At 43.2% G+C, this 6,608-nt stretch overlaps 3 pseudogenes; all 3 read right to left on the bottom strand.

Annotated features, from left to right (window-relative positions):
• Positions 1-534: 534 nt before the first annotated feature.
• Positions 535-652, bottom strand: LOC147997791 (5S ribosomal RNA; annotated as a pseudogene).
• Positions 653-2,989: 2,337 nt separating this feature from the next.
• On the bottom strand, positions 2,990-3,107 carry LOC147997790 (5S ribosomal RNA; annotated as a pseudogene).
• A 2,325-nt stretch (positions 3,108-5,432) lies between these two features.
• Positions 5,433-5,550, bottom strand: LOC147997789 (5S ribosomal RNA; annotated as a pseudogene).
• Between the last annotated feature and the right edge of the window lie 1,058 nt (positions 5,551-6,608).

Here is a 6,608-nt window from a genome sequence, read left to right as displayed (position 1 = left end):
AAGAGCACTGACTGCTCTTCCAGAGGTTCTGAGTTCAAATCCCAGCAACGACATGGTGTCTCACAGCCATCTGTAGTGAGATCTGATGCCCTCTTCTGGTGTGTCTGAAGACAGCTACAGTGTACTTATATATAAGAAATACATCTTTTTTAAAAAAGTTGTAAAGTCTATTTCTGTTTGTTGGTGTGGTTTGGTTTGGTTTGGGATGGGTTTTTTAAGGTTGCTTTGTTGTTTTGGTTTCTGTTGGTTTGTTACGCACATGGTCTCACTGTGTATCCCTGCTGTCCTGAAATCTCCTCCTGAGCTCCTGAGCTCCTCCTGAGCTCCTCCTGAGCTCCTCCTGAGCTCCTCCTGAGCTCCTCCTGAGCTCCTCCTGAGCTCCTCCTGAGCTCCTCCTGAGCTCCTCCTGAGCTCCTCCTGAGCTCCTCCTGAGCTCCTCCTGAGCTCCTCCTGAGCTCCTCCTGAGCTCCTGAGCTCCTGATTTTGATTGCCTGGCAAGAGCTCTACCACTGAGTTAAATCCCCAACCCCCAAAAGCCTACAGCACCCGGTATCCCAGGTGGTCTCCCATCCACGTACTTAGCATGCCCGACCCTGCTTAGCTTCCGAGATCAGACGAGATCGGGCGCGTTCCGGGTGGTATGGCTGTAGGCTCTTCTGACATTTTTTTAAGGAATATAAAACTATTCATTGACACAGCCAGAATACGGCAGATACATAGGTGAATGCGAGCAACAAACCAGTGAACTGAGCGCAGGACCCCAGTTGAAGAAATCAGAGAAAGGACTAAAAGAGCTTGAAGGGACTTGAGACCCCATATGAACAACAACACCAACCAACCAGAGCTTCCAGGGACTAAACCACAGCAGGACTTAATGGCCAACATCAGCTCTAACCATGATTCTACTTCCACATCAAACAGATTCCATGAATCATAACCTTTTAGTACAGATTTTAACTTCCTACAAAGGAATGGTTCAACCAGAGGAACCTTTACACAGAACAGCTGACTCGGACCTGCCTCTGTAGATCAGCTGGCCTCTTAAATCACAGCTCCACCTGCCTCTAGAGTTCTGGCATTAAAGGTGCACACCACCACACTAGGCCAAGTCTTGTTGTTAAATCAAGCTACTACTTTGTTTAATTCCGTTTTCTGAAGGTGGAGTTGGTATGAAAATAAACTACTGTATTTATTTGATAATACATCAATTCTGATGGGCTTGCTTTTAAACTATCCAATACATTACAGACTCTGCTTAATCCGAAAGGTTATGGTATCAGGAAAATGGTCAGGCTGATGGCCTCTCATCAACCTGTGTTTTCACGTTCAGCTCTTTTGAGTATTAAAAGCAAGCTAAAACAGACAGGTTATGTAAGTGTTTTATGCATACACTGCATACAAACAAACGCGCGCACACACACACACACACACACACACACACACACACACACACACAAACACACACACACACACAAACCAGAATGGTCCTTCTGTGTCCCAGTTAAAAATAAGTTCTGACTTGAGTCATGACTGTAAAATCTCCCCAGTGTTTAAGAAAAGCTGTTCTTCAAGCCGAGGAAATACAACATGGTGTCAAGTACTCTACTGTTACAGGAAGCAACTACAGAGAGCTCTCACTCGCTCAAAGGAGTCAGTGCCTTTTGACGCAGAACGAAAACCAAAAATCTCCCAACTACTGCCAATGCTTTCAAAACTAGCATATCAGACGTGATTTTCATCAGGATGCTCTTTGATCCACACTAGTAATTCAAAACCCAAGATCCAGATCATTCATATATATATATATATATATGTATATAAAATATATACATATATATATAATATTGTGTATTTATATATGCAAACAATTATTGTACTTCATTTCGGTACAAGAATGCCAAATCAGCCACTCCTCATAGAAGGCGATGACAATCTGAGGCCACTTCATATTCGCCTCCTTTGCTTGTCAGCAGCATCTCTCTTCTTCGATTTGCTCTCATCGGATTCACTATCAGATAAAGATTTCCTTTTTGGACAATCGTTTTCTTTACCAGCTTTTCGAGAATGAAGAAGTGCTTCAATTAATTCTGGACAATCTAAATTTTCTCCTGGTACCCAAGTATTATCGGCATCTGTAAACCCCTTCCACTTCACGAAATAGTTCACTACACAATGGTTCAGTACTTTTTCTACCACAAATTCTTCAGGCTCAGCATCTTCAACTCTTTTACTCTTTCCATTCTGTTTTTTTTTCCCAATTTTTGCAATGTAGTTTTATTGGAGGCCATTTTTAAAATTTAATCGGAGACTTGAAGCGCGCTCAGATGCTCAGGGCCGCGGATTCTGCAGAGTCTCCCGCCTATGTGATTCAGCTCAGGCACATCCTAGAGGAGGGGTTCCTCTGACATTTTTAAAGTCTATTTTTAGGGTTGGGGATTTAACTCAGTCGTAGGGCACATGCCTAGCAAGCACAAGGCCCTGGGTTCGATCCTTAGCTCTGGGGAAGGAAAAAAAAAGGCAAAATAAAAGTTGTAAAGTCGGGCTGGAAGGATGGCTTAGTGGTTAAGAGCACTGACTGCTCTTCCAGAGGTTCTGAGTTCAAATCCCAGCAACGACATGGTGTCTCACAGCCATCTGTAGTGAGATCTGATGCCCTCTTCTGGTGTGTCTGAAGACAGCTACAGTGTACTTATATATAAGAAATACATCTTTTTTAAAAAAGTTGTAAAGTCTATTTCTGTTTGTTGGTGTGGTTTGGTTTGGTTTGGGATGGGTTTTTTAAGGTTGCTTTGTTGTTTTGGTTTCTGTTGGTTTGTTACGCACATGGTCTCACTGTGTATCCCTGCTGTCCTGAAATCTCCTGAGCTCCTGAGCTCCTGAGCTCCTGAGCTCCTGAGCTCCTGAGCTCCTGAACTCCGGAGCTCCGGAGCTCCTGATTTTGATTGCCTGGCAAGAGCTCTACCACTGAGTTAAATCCCCAACCCCCAAAAGCCTACAGCACCCGGTATCCCAGGTGGTCTCCCATCCACGTACTAAGCATGCCCGACCCTGCTTAGCTTCCGAGATCAGACGAGATCGGGCGCGTTCCGGGTGGTATGGCTGTAGGCTCTTCTGACATTTTTTTAAGGAATATAAAACTATTCATTGACACAGCCAGAATACGGCAGATACATAGGTGAATGCGAGCAACAAACCAGTGAACTGAGCGCAGGACCCCAGTTGAAGAAATCAGAGAAAGGACTAAAAGAGCTTGAAGGGACTTGAGACCCCATATGAACAACAACACCAACCAACCAGAGCTTCCAGGGACTAAACCACAGCAGGACTTAATGGCCAACATCAGCTCTAACCATGATTCTACTTCCACATCAAACAGATTCCATGAATCATAACCTTTTAGTACAGATTTTAACTTCCTACAAAGGAATGTTTCAACCAGAGGAACCTTTACACAGAACAGCTGACTCGGACCTGCCTCTGTAGATCAGCTGGCCTCTTAAATCACAGCTCCACCTGCCTCTAGAGTTCTGGCATTAAAGGTGCACACCACCACACTAGGCCAAGTCTTGTTGTTAAATCAAGCTACTACTTTGTTTAATTCCGTTTTCTGAAGGTGGAGTTGGTATGAAAATAAACTACTGTATTTATTTGATAATACATCAATTCTGATGGGCTTGCTTTTAAACTATCCAATACATTACAGACTCTGCTTAATCCGAAAGGTTATGGTATCAGGAAAATGGTCAGGCTGCTGGCCTCTCATCAACCTGTGTTTTCACGTTCAGCTCTTTTGAGTATTAAAAGCAAGCTAAAACAGACAGGTTATGTAAGTGTTTTATGCATACACTGCATACAAACAAACGCGCGCACACACACACACACACACACACACACACACACACACACACACACACACAAACCAGAATGGTCCTTCTGTGTCCCAGTTAAAAATAAGTTCTGACTTGAGTCATGACTGTAAAATCTCCCCAGTGTTTAAGAAAAGCTGTTCTTCAAGCCGAGGAAATACAACATGGTGTCAAGTACTCTACTGTTACAGGAAGCAACTACAGAGAGCTCTCACTCGCTCAAAGGAGTCAGTGCCTTTTGACGCAGAACGAAAACCAAAAATCTCCCAACTACTGCCAATGCTTTCAAAACTAGCATATCAGACGTGATTTTCATCAGGATGCTCTTTGATCCACACTAGTAATTCAAAACCCAAGATCCAGATCATTCATATATATATATATATATGTATATAAAATATATACATATATATATAATATTGTGTATTTATATATGCAAACAATTATTGTACTTCATTTCGGTACAAGAATGCCAAATCAGCCACTCCTCATAGAAGGCGATGACAATCTGAGGCCACTTCATATTCGCCTCCTTTGCTTGTCAGCAGCATCTCTCTTCTTCGATTTGCTCTCATCGGATTCACTATCAGATAAAGATTTCCTTTTTGGACAATCGTTTTCTTTACCAGCTTTTCGAGAATGAAGAAGTGCTTCAATTAATTCTGGACAATCTAAATTTTCTCCTGGTACCCAAGTATTATCGGCATCTGTAAACCCCTTCCACTTCACGAAATAGTTCACTACACAATGGTTCAGTACTTTTTCTACCACAAATTCTTCAGGCTCAGCATCTTCAACTCTTTTACTCTTTCCATTCTGTTTTTTTTTTTCCCAATTTTTGCAATGTAGTTTTATTGGAGGCCATTTTTAAAATTTAATCGGAGACTTGAAGCGCGCTCAGATGCTCAGGGCCGCGGATTCTGCAGAGTCTCCCGCCTATGTGCTTCAGCTCAGGCACATCCTAGAGGAGGGGTTCCTCTGACATTTTTAAAGTCTATTTTTAGGGTTGGGGATTTAACTCAGTCGTAGGGCACATGCCTAGCAAGCACAAGGCCCTGGGTTCGATCCTTAGCTCTGGGGAAGGAAAAAAAAAGGCAAAATAAAAGTTGTAAAGTCGGGCTGGAAGGATGGCTTAGTGGTTAAGAGCACTGACTGCTCTTCCAGAGGTTCTGAGTTCAAATCCCAGCAACGACATGGTGTCTCACAGCCATCTGTAGTGAGATCTGATGCCCTCTTCTGGTGTGTCTGAAGACAGCTACAGTGTACTTATATATAAGAAATACATCTTTTTTAAAAAAGTTGTAAAGTCTATTTCTGTTTGTTGGTGTGGTTTGGTTTGGTTTGGGATGGGTTTTTTAAGGTTGCTTTGTTGTTTTGGTTTCTGTTGGTTTGTTACGCACATGGTCTCACTGTGTATCCCTGCTGTCCTGAAATCTCCTGAGCTCCTGAGCTCCTGAGCTCCTGAGCTCCTGAGCTCCTGAGCTCCTGAACTCCGGAGCTCCGGAGCTCCTGATTTTGATTGCCTGGCAAGAGCTCTACCACTGAGTTAAATCCCCAACCCCCAAAAGCCTACAGCACCCGGTATCCCAGGTGGTCTCCCATCCACGTACTAAGCATGCCCGACCCTGCTTAGCTTCCGAGATCAGACGAGATCGGGCGCGTTCCGGGTGGTATGGCTGTAGGCTCTTCTGACATTTTTTTAAGGAATATAAAACTATTCATTGACACAGCCAGAATACGGCAGATACATAGGTGAATGCGAGCAACAAACCAGTGAACTGAGCGCAGGACCCCAGTTGAAGAAATCAGAGAAAGGACTAAAAGAGCTTGAAGGGACTTGAGACCCCATATGAACAACAACACCAACCAACCAGAGCTTCCAGGGACTAAACCACAGCAGGACTTAATGGCCAACATCAGCTCTAACCATGATTCTACTTCCACATCAAACAGATTCCATGAATCATAACCTTTTAGTACAGATTTTAACTTCCTACAAAGGAATGTTTCAACCAGAGGAACCTTTACACAGAACAGCTGACTCGGACCTGCCTCTGTAGATCAGCTGGCCTCTTAAATCACAGCTCCACCTGCCTCTAGAGTTCTGGCATTAAAGGTGCACACCACCACACTAGGCCAAGTCTTGTTGTTAAATCAAGCTACTACTTTGTTTAATTCCGTTTTCTGAAGGTGGAGTTGGTATGAAAATAAACTACTGTATTTATTTGATAATACATCAATTCTGATGGGCTTGCTTTTAAACTATCCAATACATTACAGACTCTGCTTAATCCGAAAGGTTATGGTATCAGGAAAATGGTCAGGCTGCTGGCCTCTCATCAACCTGTGTTTTCACGTTCAGCTCTTTTGAGTATTAAAAGCAAGCTAAAACAGACAGGTTATGTAAGTGTTTTATGCATACACTGCATACAAACAAACGCGCGCACACACACACACACACACACACACACACACACACACACACACACAAACCAGAATGGTCCTTCTGTGTCCCAGTTAAAAATAAGTTCTGACTTGAGTCATGACTGTAAAATCTCCCCAGTGTTTAAGAAAAGCTGTTCTTCAAGCCGAGGAAATACAACATGGTGTCAAGTACTCTACTGTTACAGGAAGCAACTACAGAGAGCTCTCACTCGCTCAAAGGAGTCAGTGCCTTTTGACGCAGAACGAAAACCAAAAATCTCCCAACTACTGCCAATGCTTTCAAAACTAGCATATCAG

The sequence above is a fragment of the Rattus norvegicus genome, unplaced genomic scaffold (genome assembly GCF_021556685.1).
Source record: "Rattus norvegicus strain SHRSP/BbbUtx unplaced genomic scaffold, alternate assembly SHRSP_T2T unassigned-0000063, whole genome shotgun sequence".
In the NCBI taxonomy this organism is placed as follows: Eukaryota; Metazoa; Chordata; class Mammalia; order Rodentia; family Muridae; genus Rattus; species Rattus norvegicus.
This window is presented reverse-complemented; position numbering and strand designations above follow the sequence as displayed.